This window comes from Centroberyx affinis, unplaced genomic scaffold (assembly GCF_046629955.1).
Source record: "Centroberyx affinis isolate AG114_WGS23_722 - 3 ecotype Tasmania unplaced genomic scaffold, CSIRO-AGI_Caff_v1 ptg000701l_1, whole genome shotgun sequence".
Classification (NCBI taxonomy): domain Eukaryota; kingdom Metazoa; phylum Chordata; class Actinopteri; order Beryciformes; family Berycidae; genus Centroberyx; species Centroberyx affinis.
In genome coordinates, this window is record NW_027279320.1 from 1 (window position 1) to 22706 (window position 22706).

Sequence of the window (22706 nt, forward strand, 5' to 3'; positions counted from 1 at the left end):
GCCACCAGGGGGAGCTCTGCCGGCAGTGTCTGTAGAGAAAGGAGAGAAGCTTTCTATCAGTAGTAGTATTGGGACTACTAGTATTACAAACCAGTAAAGGAGCAATAGTGGTAGTAGTAGCAGCAGGAGTAGCAGTAGAAGTGCCAGTAGTAGTAGTAGCAGTAGAAGTAGTAGTAGCAGCAGTAGTTGTAATGGAAGTAGAATCAGTCATTTAATGGTAATTACACCTGTGTTGTGTGTGTGTGTGTGTGTGTGTGTGTGTGTGTGTGTGTGTGTGTGTGTGTGTGTGTGTGTGTGTGTGTGTGTGTGTTGTCTGTGCGTGTGCCTTTTTGAAGGTTGTAGTATTATGGGTTGTAGTAAAAGCAGCAGTTGTAATATCAGGAGTAGAAGTAATACAATTAGCAGTAGTAGTAGTATTTGGACTATCAGTATTAAAAAGCTTCAAGCTTGGTGGTGTCAGAAGATAATGCTACCCACTGGATTTAAACCCACAATCTTCTGGATTGCAAACCTTTACACTGACCACTAGGCTACTGAGTCCACTGAGTAGCATTGTGCTCTCTCTCTCTCTCCTCTCTCTCTCTCTCTCTCTCTCTCTCTCTCTCTCTCTCTCTCTCTCTCTCCTCTCTCTCTCTCTCTCTCTCTCTCTCTCTCTCTCTCTCTCTCTCTCTCTCTCTCTCTCTCTCTCTCTCTCTCTCTCTCTCTCTCTCTCTCTCTCTCTCTCTCTCTCTCTCCCTCTCTCCCTGTCTCCCACCTGTCACCAGGTGTTTTGAATCCTTTAATCACACACTTTCGACTGAAGGAAAAAACAGCAATGGGATGTGGAAAACTCTGAAACAAACGTCCATAACTCAAAAACTACACATGCTATCACTTAGATATTTACATTGTCACAACCTTTGCCACCAATGGCAAGTCTTGATCGTGTTGAGCTACCTGAGAAGTGGGACAATTTAGAGGAGGCTTCACACTAGAACTTAGGCAACCACCAGGGTGCAGCTGTCCATGCATTTACAGGCAGATTTCAAACTGGTGTCAAATATTCAGTATTCAAGACAAAATTCTGAGAATTTGCATACTTCATCTAGACAACATAGAGATGTCTGTAATTTATTTTTACAAAGATTGATTGCTTCATAAGTGAAAAATTGATGTTTAAAGATGCTCTATTTCCATTGACTGTAATAGTTTACATGAGGGCAGAATTCAAAATACTGTCCAAAATTCAGTTTTTGAGATACAATTCTGAAATTTTACACACTTCATCTACCATGACTGGAAAATTCTGGTATTTATTTTCATGAACATTGGAGATTTATTTTGCGAGAATTTGCAGTAGCTGTTTACAGTAAAACATTTTGATGCACTGTGGCTCAATTTTGATCATTGAAAAATCTGGCTGGATCGTTTGGAGGACAGTCTGAAGATACAGTGTAGCAAGTTTGGTGTCAATTGAGCAAAAAATGTGGGAGGAGATAGGTTTAATTAGTTTTACAGTTTTTGAAAAAAACAGAGTGATGGACTTAATTCCTGGCAGCTCGAAGCATCTGAACCTTTCTGCTCACTTGGGCCTACATTTTGGTGAAAGTTGCAAAGCCGTAGCATGTACGACTGATTTGTTATGAATTTTCAAAGTTTTAAACTTTAGACGGTTGCTGTAGCGCCACCATCAGGACTATTGACCCCCAAAGCCAGTTGAGTAAGTTTGGCATGGGACTGGACCTATGTGCAAAGTTTGGTTTATTTTCATGCATGGGAAGGCAGATTTCCTTGGAGGAAGAAGGAGAAGAAGAAATTGGGAAAAACAACAGGGACCAGCAGCAGAGCTGCTAAAAACATCTTTGTTCCATCTTGCATCAGTTGTGGAAAATTCCATAGCGAAACCACATGGCAGCAACTAGAGGATTGTGCAACATTTAGTTAGATTACATCAGTAAACTATAGCTAACTTTGGTTGTGCAAATGCATTGAGTCAAACAGGGTTGTGTCCAGTTGTGTCCAGTTTAGCCTCACATTTCCAGGAAACATATTAGTGTAAAAGATGTAGATGATTCTGTTCCAGATAAGTCTGTCCCACAGAGCCTTTGAGTCAGCCTAGTCAGCCATATTCACATATTTGTGATGAGGATGGTTATAAACCAGAAGAAACTCTTATTACATAACATTACACTTCTCTATTTGAAATTATGAGCTAAGGACTTTCAAAATGCCCATGAAATTGGTCTGTCACATTCACTTAAGATCCCGAGTGATAAATTGAAGGTACCTGGAATCCCAGAGGCCACTATAAGCAACATCACTGATGAAATGAACGGAGGGGATTTACTGAAGCTCTATAACAGACCAGCCTTGTTCTCACCTCAAAAGAAAAGCAGGACTTATTTCTCAAGTAAAGTTAAAAGCACATTGAAGGTCCTCAACATAAATGACATCTGCATAAAAATGAAAACTAGCATTTTCCATATTTTTGTCAATATTATTTATATAAATTGTGAAAAGAGGAGGTCCAAGGACTGAGCCTGTGTATATAGTTTATCTTTAATCCAACATATTACATAGTGAAACTGCATGGAGAGAGCTGCCTCACCCTGGCATTCCACCCACAAACCAACTCTGCCAGTCATTACCTGCCCAGTAATTGAAGAGGCTGTGCTGTCAGGTGTTCAGTCATCAGCAGGGTTGGACACTGGTTTCATTCAAGCAGCACCTTCATCAGATGATAAGTTCAGACCTTAGGCTCTATAATAATAATGTTGATTTACAAAGTCTTGCTGACATGTTCTTAATGTGACATACTTCTATACTTTTACATAAGTAAACTTCTGAATGCAGACCAGTTACTGCTTTATTGTCTTAAAAGCAGGATCTGTTGTTGAATCCGTTCACCGTGTTCAATGTCAGTTTCCATTCAAATGAATGGGAGGTAAAAATCTGAACACTACAAACTCGCTGCAATTGATCTTGTTGATTATGCCAACATTATATTCTGGTTTTCATGTTAAAACTAAGTGGAATATTGCTTTCAGTAAAGGATTTGAGAACACCAGAGGAAGACACCCAATGCACGTGCCCATGGACCGTAAGACACGTGCATGTGCCAGGGAGATTATACAAGAAGTCCTCTGTTTGTTATTATAATAATAGATCAAACAATTTTTGGTTCCAGGATTTTTGGAAGGTTAAGAGAATGTTCTCATGAGGTTGCAAAGTAATGTTCCCACACAGTTTCCTAGGAAAGTTTTCTTAATGGAAACAGAACGTTCCCATTTGGTAAAAAATGTGGTTCCCGTAACGTTCTTTCAGCCTTACCAGAACATAGCATAGTTATAGGAACGTTCTCCAAATGAGAGTTCCCTTTTGTTTTTCTCTAAAAGGAATGTTTTAGGAACTTTCCTGAATGGTTTTCTGGTCTATTCCAAAACGCTGCATGGAAGCATTAATTCATGTCTTAGTCTATTCATAAGGTTATGCTTCAATGCGTTTTAGAATAGGCAGGTTAACTATTCACATTCCTAAAATATTCCCTTTAGAGAAAAAACAGAGGCAACACTCCCCAATAACAATAATAATCCACAGAACACATAAACATCAATTAAATATTTTTATTTTAGGGCACGAGAGAGAGTAACTTCTTGCAACTCTTTCTGCTAAATTTGTAACTGCCTGTCACATGGCTAGAGAAATAAGTTAAATCAAAAAAGAAATTACATTGCAATTTGTCACACCCTATATTTAATGAATATTATTTGTATCTTATAATTGTATGTATGCATGCAATATGTTCATGTATGTTTATGTGTATATGGACATGAGTATGTACAGATTGATGCTTTTAGTTCAAAATTGTTTACACTTATGTGAAGGTATTATAATTTGTTTATTTTGTTTATTTTAAGGATCCCCATTAGCTGAATGCCTTGGCAATCAGCTAGTCTTCCTGGGGTCCACACCTTACATACAATATATTACACTACATTACATGTAAAACATCCAATTTCATCAATTTACATTAATAAAATACTAAACTTATGTTATGTAAAATTTAAACAAAAAAAAGAAAATAAAGAAGAAAGATTGAAAAAAGGAATTACATTCAGTCATTTCAGTTCAATATTGGGTACACTGTAGGCTACATACTTTAAAAGTAGAATACTAAATAAATCAATATATTGAAAATATTTTTATTTTAAAAGACAAAAGACAAAGAAAAGATTACACTACTTGGAGAAACACACAATATTGTAAACACACGCACAAGTATACCTTCTACTTTTTCCCACTCATCTACAGGCCAGCAGATGCCTCTGCATGTCCTTTTTAAAGGATAATTTATTTTTAATTAAACAAATTTTGAAAGGTAAACTATTCCAGTATGTTATGGCTCTGTAAATGACAGTTTTTTGCGATGAATTAGTTTTGGATGCAGACGACCATACTATTGAACAATAGTCCAAGTGGCTCAAAATTAATGATTTAGACACTTGACCCAGCATGTGTGATTGTACATAAGGAGAACACTTTCTTGTAACTGCAATGCCTCGGCCCATTTTACTGACAACTGTATTGATGTGCTCAGTCCATGATAGATGACTATCAAGGACTAAGCCCAGCAATTTAGCTTTATCCACCTGTTTTATGGGTTCACCAGATATGGATAGCTCCAGTTTAGGCTTAGAAATCAATTTATATCGTGACCCAAAAACAATACCTTTACATTTGGATATATTTAGGACTAATTTATTTGTTTTAATCCAGTCATATACTATATTTAACTCACTAGATAAAACTTGATTTAATTCTTGACATGTCGTTGCTGCATAATACACAGTAGAATCGTCTGCATACATTGTTATACCTGCATTATTCACAGCTAGGGGCAGATCATTAATAAAAATTGAGAACAGAAGTGGTCCCAGACAACTTCCTTGGGGTATACCGTATATTAAACTACTACAATCTGATAAACTACCATTATAAGATAACTCTTCATCAAGGTAGTTGCAGCTTGGCTACCATAACACTTCAGCTTGTCAATTAAAATGTCATGATCAATGACATCAAATGCGGCACTGAAATCTAACATAACTGCTCCTGCTATTTTAAAGTCAGCAATCCCCCTCAACCAATCATCAGTCATTTGTATAAGAGCTGTACAAGTCGAGTAACCTTTTCTGTATGCATGTTGATATTTGGTAATCAAGTTATTATTGTTAAAGTAATCTTGGACCTGAACATGGATAATCCTTTCCATAACCTTGCTAAGTGCAGGAAGAATACTTATAGGTCTACGATTAGGCCCACTAAAAGGTAACTTGTTATCCTTAAGTAATGGAATAATTTTTCCCTCCTTCCACAGTCTAGGATATACCCCACATAACAGACATCTATTCACAATGTGACTTAAAGGACCCGAAATGTAATCAGCAGCAATATTTAATACCTTATTGTCTAGATTATCAGTGCCTGCACTGCCATATTCAGGAAGAGTCTTCAACAATATCTTGACATCTCTATCCTCTACACACTTGAATTGAAACATACAATTTTTACCATCCATTATTTCATTACATATCAGTTCACAAGGGTTAGTATCAGTACCTCCTAGACCCTGCCTCAGATTGTTCACCTTATTGATAAAAAACATATTAAAATTGTGGGCAATCTCTTGGGGCTTAGTTAGAAATATACCATCTGATTCAACAAAAGATGCACATGCATTTTCCTTTCTTCCCATGATTTCATTCAAGGTGTTCCAAAGTTTTTTACCATCGTGTTTGACACTGTCAATTCTTTGCCTATAATATTCCTTCTTCTTACTTTTGTTCAGTTTAGTTACTTGGTTTCTCAGTTTACAGTATTTTAATCTGTCCTCCAGTAAACCTGATTTAACTGCCACCAATTTAAATTTGTCCCTATGTTTCATTAACTGCTTTAGAGATGAGTCAATCCATTGGGCTGATTTAGTTTTAGCTGTGAACTTTTTCATAGGTGCATGTCTGTTAACAATTTCCATAAATATATTCATGAAAGCAGTTAGGGAAACCTCTGGATCATCAGCATTATATACACCATTCCAATCAACATTTCTAACCTCCTCCACAAAGTGATCACTAGAAAATATTTTGTATGATCGTCTATATACAACTTTTGCTCTTGCTTTAGGAATTTTGGCCTTCCTGCTGAAAGCAACCAAATTGTGGTCACTAAAACCTACAGGTACAGAGACTGTATTAGAGCATAGCTCAGGTACATTGATATATATATGATCAATACATGTAGAGGAAGTATGGCCTGCTTGATTGGGAAAGATTCTAGTTGGTGAGGAAACAATTTGTGATATATTACAAGCACTAATTAATGATGATATTTTTTTCTTCCTTGGACAGTTACTGGCTATCCAGTCTATATTCATATCACCAAGCAAGTATATTTCACTGTTCACATCGGAGACTCTGTCAATCATTTCACATAATAGGGCAAGATAGTCGGCATCAGCATCAGGAGGTCTATAGCAGCAGCCCACCACAATTGGTTTCAGGTGGGGTAGATGTACCTGAATCCACAATGCTTCTACATCCTTCAGCATGAAATCAGAACATAATTTAACAGGAAGGTGGTTTTGTACAAAAATTGCAACCCCCCCACCATGTATATTTCTATCCCTCCTGAAAAGTGAGAAACCGTTAACCAATAATTCTGAATTCTGAATAGATGAATCCAATATATATCCTCTGATACTGCCAATATATTAATTGAATTAACAAGCACCAAATCATTTAAGTCATGTATCTTATTCCTTATGCTACAAATGTTCACATGTGCAATTACCAAGCCTTTATTTGGGAACTTTAAAGGTCCCGATGTCATTATTTAGGATGAGAAAGTCAGAAGTCAGATGTACATAGTTCAGGAACTTTTTTTGGGTTTGATGATCAACTTGTCGTACCTCAGCACTGCAGAATCACCTCTCTCCCATGCGGCCCGCAGCTCAGGCATCAACTCCTTCCTTTTCTTCTTGATAAGGTCGGAGTAGTCTTCATTAATGTAAATCCGTGTACCTTTGAGTTTCTTTGCCTGTGATTGTATCATCTGTTTGTCCTTGTAACGTAGGAGTTTGACTATGATCTGTCTCGGCCTGCTTTCATCAAACTTCCCGACTCTATGGGCCCGTTCTATTTCAATATCCTTTACATTCAAGCCCAATTTCTTTCCCAGTATCTCTTGTACTTTAATTTCTGACTTTTCCCAATTTTCACCTTTATCCTCAGGGACACCGTCAATAATTATATTGTTCCTCCGTGATTGATTTTCCAAATAGTCAATAATAATAATTAATAATTACATGTGCATTAGTGTAAAAGTAACTATGGGACGCTGATCGTTGTCGTAGTTATTCAGTGTAAAAACACTCTGATCTGTTGTAGAATTCATGCTTCATCTTGTCTTACATTTTGTTGTATTTGTTGTTATATGCTTTGGCAATATATACACTTGTATGTTGTGCTAATAAAGCTCATTGAATTGAAGAGAGAGAGAGGGGGAGAGAGAGAGAGAGAGAGAGAGAGAGAGAGCGATAGCTCAACCTCCCCAATCTGTAACAAAAGACAGAAAAGGCACATTATATGCTCATAGTAATAAATGCTACCTGCACAGCTCACTGCCTCTTTATATTAAGTGCACTTTCTGTAAGTCTATATGTCTATCTGGGCTAATAGTTGCTTTTTAAATGAGTCTAGCACACCACAGACCCCACATCTAATATATTTACAAGATCTCTTCTACCTTATGTGCTCTGTTTAGCTATATCTCTGTACAGTGCATCAGACGTCTTGGAGATTTATGTTTTTATTGTATGTGGTCCTTGAGTGAGCTAGACAGTGAATGAGTGTGTGTCATATAAAAGACTTTATATGTTGATTGGTCCACTTGTAAACTTAGTCCAATTAGCTGAAGCCAGAGTTCCTGTCTGAACTTGCGTTGCTCATATGAGCCATGTATCATGGAGCCTTACCTCCTGAAGCCAAAACAGGAAAGCAAAGTATCCAAATCAATGTTTATATAATGTGCATTTTATACAAAAGTGATACAATACATTATAGTCAGAAATCAGCTGCCACGTTCATCATGAGACAGCCTTATTTTCACTGTTATACATATTCATTCTCCAGTTTCATTTTCTTACCACCACTGTTGTCTGTGCTCATATGCAGACAGACTAGAGCCGAGTGGTTATTTGAAGCATTGTCTGCTGTATTTGGAGCTGTACTAGAGAGTATTGTGAAAGCAGACTTTACTGCAACTTGAAAATAAAATCTGCATGGAAGGCACTAACAAATAAGATAAAAGTGCAATTAAACTTGAATTTTATGTAAAAAAAAACCAAAACAAAAATATGGCCGCAAGCGGCGATTGAGGGGTCCAAGCACAATTTGATAAGACAGACAGATAGACAAAACATTACAGAAGGTACCAAAACTGACATGTTTTGTGTTCGGACATGCGGTCTAACACCGGCTTTCGTGTCGGCCCGTGACTTCTGTCAAGTTCATCTTTTCATACTGTCATTTGTCCAAAGATTAGAAATTTAACACATTAGGCTTAGTTATCACAAGCTTAGCAGTGTGAGGCGATAGCGTTACCCACGGGACTTGAACCGGCGAGCTTTTGCATTGCAGTCCTATGCATTAACCATTAGGCTACTGAGGATTTTAATGATGGCCAACTATGGTTACAATACCACCAAATGTTGCATGCTACCTCAGAGTTGACCTGTGCACATATGTACCAAATTTGTTGAAGGTAGGCCAATAAATTCCTGACTTATGGCAATGTTTGTATATTAGGCTTTGCCTACAAATTTTCAAAGCCAGTTGTAGCAAAACGGTATGGACTATCAAAAAACTGCTCGATAACTTTTGTGCAGGACAGTCCAGACATGCTGTGAGCGAAAATTGGTGAAGATTGGACAAAATATGTAGGAGAAGAAGTGAAAAAAACTGTTTTGGACAAAATTCAGCATGGCGGAAAACCTTGTGGGCTGAAATGGGAGTGGCCTATATGGACAGATGCAACTTGGCCCAAGGAATCCAGCAATCAAGGAATTTTGTTCCTATGATCTACAGTCACCAAGTTATGGCCTTTTAAAATTTGAAATGTTGCTATAGCGCCCCCTATAGGCGGAATAACACCGATTTTTTTTTATAGTAGTTGAGACTACATACCTGCACACATGTACCAAGTTTGGTTACCATAGGACAATGCGTTCCTGAGTTATGGCGATTTTTGTGAAATAGGCCCCACCCACGACAGTTGACCAAACTTTGGAAGTCCATTATATGAAAACGGTGTGGACTATCAAAAAACTGCTCGATAACTTTGCGATAACTTGTGCAGGACAGTCCAGACATGCTGTGTGGCAAATTTGGTGAAGATTGGACAAAATTTGTAGGAGGAGTAGCGAAAAAACAGTTTTGGACACAATTCAAAATGGCGGAAAATCTAGTTAGGCGGAAATGGGCGGGGCCTATATGGATGGATGCAGAATGAACCAAGGAATCCAGGGAAAGTGGATTTTGATTGTGCCCCCTACAGTTCAGAAGTTATAGGCCAAAACATAAAGTTGCTTGCTATAGCGCCACCATGAGCCCAATTGACGTGGATTTCTTAACCTGAGTAGCGGCTGAGACTTTGGACCTATCTGCCAAGTTTGGTCACTGTAGCTCTTACGGTTTCTGAGATCCAGATACTTTTAGGGCAGAAGAAGAAGCGGAATAATAATCCTAACAAAAACAATAGGCTTCCCAGCACTACGTGCTTGGACCCCTAAAAACTGCTTTGTTCCATCTTGCATCTGTTGTGGAAAATTCCATAGTGAAACCACATGGCAGCAAATAGAGGATTGTGCAACATTTAGTTAGATTACATCAGTAAACTATAGCTAACTTTGGTTGTGCAAATGCATTGAGTCAAACAGGGTTGTGTCCAGTTGTGTCCAGTTTAGCCTCACATTTCCAGGAAACATATTAGTGTAAAGGATGTAGATGATTCTGTTCTAGATAAGTCTGTCCCACAGAGCCTTTGAGTCAGCCTAGTCAGCCATATTCACATATTTGTGATGAGGATGGTTATTAACCAGAAGAAACTCTTATGACATAACATTACACTTCTCTATTTGAAATTATGAGCTAAGGACTTTCAAAATGCCCATGAAATTGGTCTGTCACATTCACTTAAGATCCTGAGTGATAAATTGAAGGTACCTGGAATCCTAGAGGCCACTATAAGCAACATCACTGATGAAATGAACGGAGGGGATTTACTGAAGCTCTACAACAGGGGAGGTCAGTACAGACCTAAAGAGGATGAGTGCTTTTAAAAAGAGTTTCAACTATGTTGAGTCTGTGCTCTTGTTCTTGGGTAATGATGAAAATGGCAAAGAGTGCTTTGCCCAGTACGTACCTGTAGCCTGCTGGAGACTCTGGGGCTCATTCACATGCCATAGGGGCTGAGAACTAAAATGCCTTTTTACCAAACTCCGTACAAGCCTTTTTTACATTCACAGTTTTGTGAGTGTAGCCAGTAATTTTCATTCATCTGTTGGACATTATACGTACAGAAATAAGATGGGAATTGTTTCAGCATGGCTTAATAAATAAGATTATACCAGTGACATAATGCCAGGAAGGGTCAACCCACTTTCTGATAGAGAATACAGTGATGTGTTAAAGATTTATAGTTTGTAACAAAGCTCAAGGCCCCATGATACACAGTGTCCAGCAGACACACTGAAGCCACAGGTGCCTACATATATAAAATGTCTCCATAATCTAGAGCAGGTAGAAAAGTAGCTGTGACCAGCCGTGTTCTCACCTCAAAAGAAAAGCAAGACTTAGGGGGCGATCACACCGAGAAGCGTCGCTACAGGCGCAGCCGCTTCAAAAACGCCTAGGCAGACCGCGTCGGGCAAAACAGCTTGGTGCGCCTATGGAGCACTGAGGAGCAGGGCTGCGTGTGCGACTGGGTTAAAGACCGCTAATATCAGCTTTTCATGTGTGTTTGCCAGTGTCCCACTATTCCCACCACATCATACCACATCACAACAGGAAGGAAAGCCCGCCTTCTGCTTGATTTGATTGGCTGCCTGGCCCAAATGTGACATTGACGAGCGGTGAGACTCCGCGCCTTGCGCTGAAAAGTTGAGATTATTTTAACTTTTATGCGTGCCTAAAAACCGCCAGAAAAACGCGACGTGCGGCGCAACAGAAGAGCGCGTGCCAGGCGCGCCGTACCATAGGAAAACAATGGTTTTGGTGGCAACGCGTTTTGGTGGCGACGCGTTTCTAGCGACGCTTCTCGGTGTGATCGCCCCCTTATTTCTCAAGTAAAGTTAAAAGCACATTGAAGGTCCTCAACATAAATGACTGTCATCTGCATAAAAATGAAAACATAGGCTATTACGTTTTTTACTATTATCATCATTATGATTATTATTAGTAGTAGTAGTCTAATAATAAAATCTAGCGCAGTGCGCATGACTAGATGACATGATTCCTTAGCGACTAAAGCTGCAGTTCTCAACAAGCAAGCTAACTATCTCAACTGTCGTCTAGCTTGAGCACTAACGCTACCTCTAATTAGCTACTTTTCGTTGGAACAACTGTTATGCGATCAACACTCAGCCAAGGTAACCGGTAATATGTGATATATGGTTGAATTTGTTGATATTGGTTACTGTTACTGTTGCTCTGTAGCCTAAAAGCATGTGATTTGATTTTTTCTTTTCGTCTTCCTTTCATCATAAGCTAAGGAATTCAGACCAAAATTCAAACGTGGCAATTGGTTATGAGTCAATGTTGAGCCGGCCGTGGAAAGTTTGGAGAAAACGAAAATGTAGCCACCCGAACCCCATTCACATCTGTTTAAAATACGACGTTGGGCCAATGTAATGCCAGCGGCCAAAAAGACGTAGACAGTTTCACTGGCTGCCAACGTTCTGCCAACGTTCTGCCAACGAAACCGTCTCCGATGGGCCACCGTTGGGCCGACAAGTCATTGTTATCTGGGTAGCTACAGCTATAGCTAGTAGGGTTGTCAAAAGTATCAATACTTCGATAAGTATCGATACTAAAAATTTTAAACAGATACAATACTCATTTGCAACAGTATCGATACCAGCAGTGCTTTCTCATAATGAAAAATCAAACATATTATTTCTCCGCCTCCACTAGCCACACACACACACACACACACACACACACCCTGCACTGCTGCCCACAGCCCCTCCTCTAGCAGTCAGCTGGGTTGTTGCCTTCAGTCAGCAAACAATGCTACAGAGTGGTGCCTGCCGACGAAGGGGGGGAACATCTCAAACTTGGCGAAGCACCTTAAGGACCGACACGCCAGTCTATATAAAGAATTTCGAGAGGTTAGCTAAAGCTCCCGTTTCAACATCACTGAAGCATTAAACATTTATCATAAACGTTAACGTACCCTGCACATCATCCGTTTTAGTTTAGCTAGCAAACCAAACGTTAGCTACAGAGCTAGCTAACGTTATCAAGTAGGTTTGCCAGATGCATTGTCCGGCCCGGTCAGAAGGCTCGACCGGACGTTGAAATGTCCGATTAAAATCATTCTGTCAATAATAATCCTCTAACTCTAGCCCTGCTGATTTTTCCCTCTCATTGGTGGGTATCTGTTGCTTCAACAAGCACTGGCATTTCCCCCTGTGTGTGACTAGTTTGGGTCTCTGTGTCTCTGTTTTTTGCTCAGTTGCTTATAGTCTCTGCTGCAGAGGCCAGGAGGCAATATGATGTTTCACATGCTTGTGCAGTATAAGCTCACTCCCCTCAATAAAAAAGAGCAAATCATGACTGCGATTGACACCTGTCAATCAAAAATATGTTGTTTGACTTAAAACTTTAAAATATTGTTTTCACGTTAAAATTATATTTTAACATGAAAGCAATATTTAAAAAGAAAAGATTGAAAACTCATATTTTCCCCCCCCGGTATAGAAAATGGTATTGCATATCGATATTTTCCTGGGTATTGTATCGAAGTTAGAAATTCTAGTATCGTGAAAACTCTAATAACTAGCTAGCTTCATTTTTATTTTTCTCTAATTCGTCAAGGTCTGCTGATGTAATATCAGCACAGGTTTGCACAGATGAATTCCGCTTACTTTCCTCCCCCTCGTCCTCCTCTGACGACCGTTCATAATTTAGGTCAAATGTAATTTTTGGAAATGTATCCATATTTGCACTGTCGCTAGGTGAATGAAGTTAGAATTTTGTGTAATCAAAGGTTACATTACAACACCTGTGAAGTGGAGTGATACATATAGTAAAAAGTCCCAGTGCTTTTATACTGTATATCAGCACTCATGGAATGACTCTTGTCCAATCAAATTACTCGACTGGAACTAACCGTTGTTTAAAATCCATTTTATAACAGACATTAAGAACAATGGTGTGAATAGTCAGAAATCAACTGCCATGTTCATTGTCAGACAGCTTTATTTACACTGTTATACATATTCATTCTCCAGTTTCATTTTCCTGCCACCGCTTGTCTGTGCTCATATGCTTGCACAGGCAGACAGACTAGAGCTGGTTAGCCTGGGTGGTTATTTGAACCATTGCGTGCTGGAGCGGTTAGACTAACCAATAAGATAAAAGTGCAATTAAACTTGACTTTTATATAAAAAAAATAAACTGAAAAAACAAAACAGCTTTGTTCCATCTTGCATCTGTTGTGGAAAATTCCATAGTGAAACCACATGGCAGCAAGTAGAGGATTGTGCAACATTTAGTTAGATTACATTAGTAAACTATAGCTAACTTTGGTTGTGCAAATGCATTGAGTTAAACAGGGTTGTGTCCAGTTGTGTCCAGTTTAGCCTCACATTTCCAGGAAACATATTAGTGTAAAGAATGTAGATGATTCTGTTCTAGATAAGTCTGTCCCACAGAGCCTTTGAGTCAGCCTAGTCAGCCATATTCACATATTTGTGATGAGGATGGTTATAAACCAGAAGAAACTCTTATGACATAACATTACACTTCTCTATTTGAAATTATGAGCTAAGGACTTTCAAAATGCCCATGAAATTGGTCCGTCACATTCACTTAAGATCCCGAGTGATAAATTGAAGGTACCTGGAATCCCAGAGGCCACTATAAGCAACATCACTGATGAAATGAACGGAGGGGATTTACTGAAGCTCTACAACAGGGGAGGTCAGTACAGACCTAAAGAGGATGAGTGCTTTTAAAAAGAGTTTCAACTATGTTGAGTCTGTGCTCTTGTTCTTGGGTAATGATGAAAATGGCAAAGAGTGCTTTGCCCAGTACGTACCTGTAGCCTGCTGGAGACTCTGGGGCTCATTCACATGCCATAGGGGCTGAGAACTAAAATGCCTTTTTACCAAACTCTGTACAAGCCTTTTTTACATTCAGTAAAACAGTTTTGTGAGCGTAGCCAGTAATTTTCATTCGTCTGCTGGACATTATACGTACAGAAATAAGATGGGAATTGTTTCAGTATGGCTTAATAAATAAAACTATACCAGTGACTCAGCCTACATAAGGCCAGGAAGGGTCAACCCACTTTCTGATAGAGAATAGTGATGTGTTAAAGATTTATAGTTTGTAACAAACCTCAAGGCCCCGTGATACACAGTGTCCAGCAGACACACTGAAGCCTACATATATAAAATGTTTCCATAATCTAGAGCAGTTAGAAAAGTAGCTGTGACCAGCTGTGTTCTCACCTCAAAAGAAAAGCAGGACTTATTTCTCAAGTAAAGTTAAAAGCACATTGAAGGTCCTCAACATAAATGACATCTGCATAAAAATGAAAACTAGCATTTTCCATATTTTTGTCAATATTATTTATATAAATTGTGAAAAGAGGAGGTCCAAGGACTGAGTCTGTGTATATAGTTTCTCTTTAATCCAACATATTACATAGTGAAACTGCATGGAGAGAGCTGCCTCACCCTGGCATTCCACCCACAAACCAACTCTGCCAGTCATTACCTGCCAAGTAATTGAAGAGGCTGTGCTGTCAGGTGTTCAGTCATCAGCAGGGTTGGACACTGGTTTCATTCAAGCAGCACCTTCATCAGATGATAAGTTCAGACCTTAGGCTCTATAATAATAATGTTGATTTACAACGTTTTGCTGACATGGTCATCACTGTTGTTCCTTTTTTTTTATTTCATAAACATGTTGTGCTGTGATATAAACACCATCTTACAACATTCAGGCTTCAAAAGATCACTGGCATGTAATGACTGGCAGAGATGGTTTGTGAGTGCAATGCCAGGGTGAGGCAGCTCTCGACATGCAGTTTGACCATGTAATATGTTCCTGTAATGTTGTTGTCATGTTCCCATTGGATAAGAGAAAATTGTAGTGTTCCTATTGGACAAAAGAAAAACTATATACTCTGTGAGCCACACAGAAACTTCACTCTACCCCTACTTGCACCGCTGTGATCAGAGAGACAAGAATCTTCACCTCTACCAGGTAACGTATGATGGCAGTTAAGAAAGATTTGATTTGATTTACGCAGATTGTTCATCTTTGTTCAGGGTGGATGCACCCTGCAAAACGAGGTAATGACGAGATAATGAATTCTTAATGAGGTCGTTCAAGCCTTTTAAAAGTCTTTGTCTGTATGCACTAAAACATTTAGGGTCCACTGTAATTGGAACCAATGGTGAAAGTGGCTTATGCTGCCTTTATAATGCTAATATTTTTTTAGCGAAACATCACTACTATTTTTTATTTAATGCATTCTGTGCAAGACAACTGTGACTGTCTGAAATGGTAGCAAACATGAGGCATTTATGAATGTTTTTAGATAATAGCTTAATTATGTTAGCTAATCATGTCTTCAATCATAGACAATCTTCTGGAAGTATTTTATGATGCATTTATTTTTCAGAAACTATTCATCATTTTTTCAAGAGGACATAATTCTCATATTTCTTTGGTATTTGGAGTGGTTGTGTTAAGAGTATAAATTAAATAATGATTAAAAAATATTTTTTAATTTAAAACCCTCTGAAATGATCTATTATTGTAGCAATAGACAGAATATGTTGACAGCAACTGAATATCACCAACACACCTAACAGCACACAGATAGAAAAATAGACAAAAGAAAAAGACCAATGTGATTTAGTGCTATTAATTAAATGATTAGTGTGACAGCTTTAAGCCAACTTCAGCAGGTGACAATGGACAGTAGACCCTAACATGTTTTTTAAATTTTACTGGCATGACAAGATTAGCCTACAATTAAGATTACATTCATATAAAGAAATAATTAACACAGATCCCATCATGTGGAGACCGGGGTTGGTTGGCAACAGAGGTTGGTTGGCACACAGCTATTTTCTGGTCCTTTGAAGGTCACAGAAACAAAAATGTAACATCAAAATGTTTGCTTTCTTGACCTGCACTCATCTACTGTGTTAAAACATCTGAAAGTCACTAACTTTTTTGGTGAGGGTAACATTTCAGTTTTATAGTATTGAAAGTAAAAAAGTGGTCTGTGGACTAAACATATTATAAAACTGTGTTAGATAGAGATATTGGAAATGTGTTACTTCTAGTTAATTGACATAGGAACAGCTACATTTTGATATAAGATGCCATCATATTAAATGTTACATCAATGCAATTAAACTAAATATTGAAGTGTTAAAACACTACCAAATGAAATGATTGCACAGTGATCAAATGAAATGATTTACAAATTATTTTATCATTGCATTTGATTGCCTTGACATTTATTTTTTCACAAGCAATATAAACAATTCAGTTTACTACCATGTGTCAATCAAATTGTTTTGTCCCGCCCACCAACGTAGCGTACTCTATGATCTGTGCACTACACAATCAACTGCACTTGACAGGTTTAGGTTTGTGTCATCTAGGTAGCTATAGCAACAAAGATGCTATATGCTTTACTGAGGCTTTCCATTGACTCTCTGGTAGCATTTACTGCATTTTAGTCGTGCAGAGTGGTCTACTGCTGCGGCACTGCTCGTGTTCACGATTATCAATCTCACAATCAGGGTTTATCAAAAACTTATTTCCTCTTTGTACACTGGGGGAAGGCTTCCTGTTGGAGTAGGTTGAAATAATCAGTGTGCAGTCACCAAATCTTCAGATGGAATGTTAAATATGAGGGTGTTTGAAGCACAGGGCTCATCTTCAACACATATCCTGCTCTCTGTGGTTGTCTAAATAAAAATAAATGAATAAGAGGGCAACACAAAAGAGAGGAAGGTTTGTCCACATTCTTTTGTTCAGCTAACTGCTATAGAATGTACACGCCTGTTTACAAAGCACTAAACCACTGGCAGCCTTTCACAGTCAACAAACACTGTATTTTATTGAACCTCTTAATACACATTCCTTTATATTACTAGTACTACTACTATTACTAATACTACTACTAATAATAATGATCAAATATCTTGTGGGTGCTGAACATGTCAATTCTTTGTACAGGACAGAGCTGACTTCCCTGAATCCTCAAAACATGGAAGAGAAACTCAGCAAACTGACGGTAAATTGCTATACAGTCCTCACAGAATTCATGTATTGATATTGGAGCAGCTTTTTATGGAGCTTATGACTGAGGTTTGGGAGGAGAGATTCTATATGTTCTATACATGCCACGCGAGAATCCATCTTGCCAGGCTTCAAGTTATGCGTTTGTGGGCGGACCACAGTGGTGCGGACCAATCAGCGTCCTGTGAGGGCAGCTGGGGGCGGGGCTTAGGTGTGACGACAGAGAGAAGCGACCGTTCGTTCACAACAATGGCGGCTCCTAAAGAGACTAGCATATATGCTGCTGTAACATCAGTTATTTCTGAACTGCAGAGTATTTCTTCATTGAAAGAAGAGCAAAGAACACTGAAGGCTTTTCTGGATGGAAAAGATGTTTTCGCTCTTCTCCCGACCGGCTTCGGCAAGAGTTTGTTTATATGGTTCATTGATCTGATTGGTTGAAGTTAGCCCGTGATAGACGGTGATAGACAGATGGTTCATCCAATCAACTGCCAAGTATTTTTTGAAAGTGCCTGCCCTTTTCCAAACAGTTTCCAATGACGACTTCCCAGATGGTTCTGTGTAACAAACCATCTGGCGCATCAGGTTAGCTTATACCACCACACTCTTTAAAACCCTACAGCACCCTAGGGCCCAGAGCGCCAATCTACCAATCAATCACTCAACCAATCAGAACTCCCCACCTTTCATATATCTGAGGTACTCGCCTTCTCTCCTCAGTTCACTTGTTTCTTGCGTACCTGCTCCTCCACTTCCTCCAGCATAGCTTTTTATTATTTACAACTGATGTATTAGCATTTACATCATTAACATTTTAGGTGCATTACAGTCAGTTGGGTCCAGTGAGTGTTCTGCATAACATCGGTTCTCAGCCAGGGCCAACTCATCTCACTGTGACAACCATTGCCTATCCGTTCACAATTACGCATACTGCCAACCCATCACAATCGTCATTCGTGCATAAAATTAACCTCAGAACATTATGAATCTCAAACTGGTGAACTTGACCTCAACAGATGGTCAAACCAGTGTGTGTGAAATCTATTACCTTTGTGTCAAGGTAGCTCTGGGATACCTAAACCTCTGATCACCACAGCAGATAGGTAATATGCTACTGTAGCATGAGGGGTTGCAGCTGTAATTGTAGTCATTTAACAAGACACTGAACCCAACCAGCTCCAGGAGGGACACTGCTCATGAGGCTGACCGTGCAACCTGACTAGCATTAAAATCATTTCCCCTCTAGTCATCAGAAATGTACGGAGGCCCTAAAGTCCCGAAAGGTGATATATTCCTTTCGGGACTTTAGGGGCTCTGTAGAAATGTAAAAAGATGTTGCCAAATATACATAACACACTACAAATTATTTTGACTGAAATATGTATCAGCTTGTAGTTGGATCACAAAAGGACATACCTAGACATTTTCAATTTTTCACTTAAATACACAGCTTGTTATGAACTCACTCAACAGCAGAGACCTTAATAGAAACCAAAGCTTGCATGTTATGCTTGTCTGGAACAGAAGTTACAGTGGACATACCAAGGAGATTGTTTTTTTTTTGTGAATATTTCCTCTGGTTGGAAAACAAAAATGCCATATCAAAATTTTAGGAAAAAATCGGTGTCCATAGTATCACTTCTCTTCTCACAGATCAATTCTGCACCCGGTCAAATGAGAGTGGAGGATGATGGTGATTCCAGGGTCAGTAGACTGTAATGCATTCTAAATGCACAAAACAGGTTGCATGTTTACCACATGAATCTCACTTTTATCTTCTTACTCTCATTTCCTGCAGGTGGAACATCCTCATCATTTCAGATTTAAACTGAGCAACGCTCCCAATAACTACAACATTACCTGTGGTCGTCGTCGCACAGTCCTGGAGGCACTGAGAACAAGTGAAAAATATCCGGAAACATATCTGGATGAAAAAATTGTAATTCAGTTGGGCAGAGCAGAAGAGGAAATTGCTATTGCAACACATTTTCCTTGTCATTTGATTGGGGAAGATGAGTTTCTGGTCATAGTCTCTGAATCAGAAAAGGTTGAAGCTAAACATCAAGACATAGCTTCACAGGGCAGTTACGTTACATTCTGCATTGAAACAAAGGGAGGAAAAAACACCAAAACAAAGCAGCTGTTAATAAGTAAGGCTTTCAAAAACTTTAAGTATCTCTGCGTCTATGCAGAGAGGGGGATCACTGTGGAAGAAGCTCTGAAAAGAGACGGTCGCTTCATGAATAACCTCGGCAAGTTCACCCTCTCTGATAATGCAGATACAACCTCTCACACTGAACATACTCAAGTGGTTGACAACCTACATGAAAAAAAGTTCAAGATATGTGTTCCACGAAGAAGAAGTGACAAATCCACAGTTTGTGAAGAAACGAATGAAAATCAGCAGGCGAATCAAGCGGCATCACATGATTCACAGCCCAGTGATGATAAGTCAGAGGCAAAACCAATCTCAGATGTAGTGCAACAGAGCAGCCACAGTGTCAGCAGCAGTGACAACATTGACCATGCAGAGATTTCTAGTCTCCTTCATACGCAGTTTCCAGATCTGAAATAATGGATGGAGAGTCGATTCCCAGGTGATTCCTATCAGAAAGCATTGGATCTGAGGAAGGAAGACTTTGGAAAGATCCAGCACTCATTTAGTGAAGTTTGGCACAGGCTTTATCATGTTTGATAACTTCATCCTGACTAATGCACACTTATTCAAAGACTGTGTTGTACAAGATGGAGATAAGTGGCAGGTAACTACAGATGTACATGCTGTATTTAACTATAAAGAGCCATCTGTTTTAGATTACTATTGGGTCAAAGTTAAGAAAACAATCATTGCATGCAATTATCATGCAAGTGCACATGAACTGGATTATGCCATACTTGAGCTTGAGCCTGACACACAGACAGCAGCTCCTCAGACAAAACAGAAGCCCAAGCTACCACCAGGACTCCTGAAGAAATGTGGTCCAGTACCTGTAGATGGTGAAGCCTGCATTATCGGTCACCCAGCAGGAGGTGTGAAAAAACTGGATCCCACATGTATCATTGAGAAAGAGAAGAGAGAGGAGGCTGTAGACAAATATGTAGAGACCTACAAAGATGATCAAAAATCAAGGCATTCACAACATACTGCAGGGTGGAGGTAAAGTGAACAAAGTAGTGACCTACAACACCTTCATGTATCACGGCTCTTCTGGCTCCCCAGTGTTTGATGCTCATGGCCGAGTGTTTGGTTTGCACTCTAGTGGCTTCTTCTGTGAAGAGACAGCAGCTAGTGTTTTCCAGTTGATCAAATCATTGTTTACTCCCAGTGACAGAATGGTTACAGTCATAAAAAGAAAGGATTATGCAAGTATTTTGCTTTATTAAAAATGTCTCATTCTAAATGGGTAACAGAAGTGACTGACTTGACAACAGAGAATGCTCCTGTCATTTTCAGATCTTCCATTGAGTCGGTGATTTCTCTTACAAATCCAATAGTTTAGTTTAGTGCTGGTGAAGGATTACATCTGTTATAACCAATGAAAAACATAGTCCATTGCAAATGAATTCAAATTTCAGTGAATCTGTGTATCAGCAATGAATATGGTGACCTTTTTTATTTTTTTTATCTGAATAAAGTTGTTAGTAGATGAAAATGTAACTGTGGAATACATGATGTATAATAATACATGGATATTATCAATTTAAAATTGTTATATATGATAATAAACATTTAATCATTCTTATCTCTTGGCCTTTTTTCTGACAAAAGATGGGTTTGATCTGATGTTCAGTCAGGAATTATGTATTTGTGTATCGTGTTCAATAATAAGTTAAAAGCTGTGGTCACATCAAGAAAAATACACACAAAGTCCACACTTGAGCTAATTACTGTAAAACGAGTAGCAACCACAGTAATGCCCAACCAGAGCAGCATCTATTGGTAGAAGAACATCTGAACACTGTTTTGTACCCAACAGTTTTGGCAGAGTGTGTGTGTGTGTGTGTGTGTGTGTGTGTGTGTGTGTGTGTGTGAGTTGTGTGCCTATTTCTCTGTACCAGTCCTAATGTTGCAGTGAAGACGATTGTTGTCGTCAGTTATTCAATGTCAGTAGAGGACCTCATCTATGGAATTCACTGAACACGACATTGAAGTCATTATCCTCTCTAATAGTTTTCAAGTCACAAAAATATTTTATATCTAACACAGATTGTGCTTCAGCAGCTGTATACTGGCTCTTGTGCATATTTATGTATGCACAAGAAATCAATTTTTCTGTTTTGTCTCTTTTGTATATACAGTATGTTTTGATGACTGATGGTGGGATGTTAATGATTGGTAATGTTGGTATGTATATTTTATATGAATGTTTTTTATGACTTATTGAAATTAAGGGGATGACCTTGAATAAGCCTTCTGGGCTTATTTCCTCTCCTGCACAATGAATTTCATTCTGACTGACTATTGTTGAAAGTCGCGCGACAATAGGCATCAAGACCTACACAGTTATGGCGGTATACTGATATTGCACTGTTTGCACTGTTATTTTCCACAGGGTCGTCATTTCACGCGAGGGATGGGCGTGCCCCTCTATCTCATGGATGTATTAAACTGGCTCTATCTACCAGACAGACCAACAAATAAACATTTCCTTGCTGCACCTGATTGGACGAACGCTGTCGCTCGTTGGGCCGTCTGCCCCCGGATTTCAAACTGGAAACACACGGTTCACATCGTTTGGAAACTTTCTCTTATATTACAAAAATAGTTCACCGAAATGTGTTTCTGAAAACATTTGAGGCGACAAATAAGCCGTGCGGTGGTTGAATCTGTCTCCATTTTACGTCGACAACGGCTAGTTTAAAAGCCTGTACACGAGTTTCAGGAGTTCCCAGAGGCGGCGAGTCACGCTGGACGCCCCTGATTTGCATAAAGTAGCCTAGACCTCAACAATATGCAAATGTGGAGCGGCCAACGCACCGCGGCGTTTCAAGACCGTCTTAGTGACCAAGTATGTGGTTGAGGATAACAAATCATATTGGATTTATTTTCAGTGCTGGTGTGTTTGTTCCTTACTCTCTCCTGTAGACTAAGTTGGTGGAACGCCACTGGAG

At 39.1% G+C, this 22706-nt stretch overlaps 1 pseudogene; it reads left to right on the plus strand.

The window, feature by feature from the left end:
• The first annotated feature begins 19268 nt into the window (after positions 1-19268).
• On the plus strand, positions 19269-21732 carry LOC139644097 (serine protease FAM111A-like; annotated as a pseudogene).
• The last annotated feature ends 974 nt before the right edge of the window (positions 21733-22706 follow it).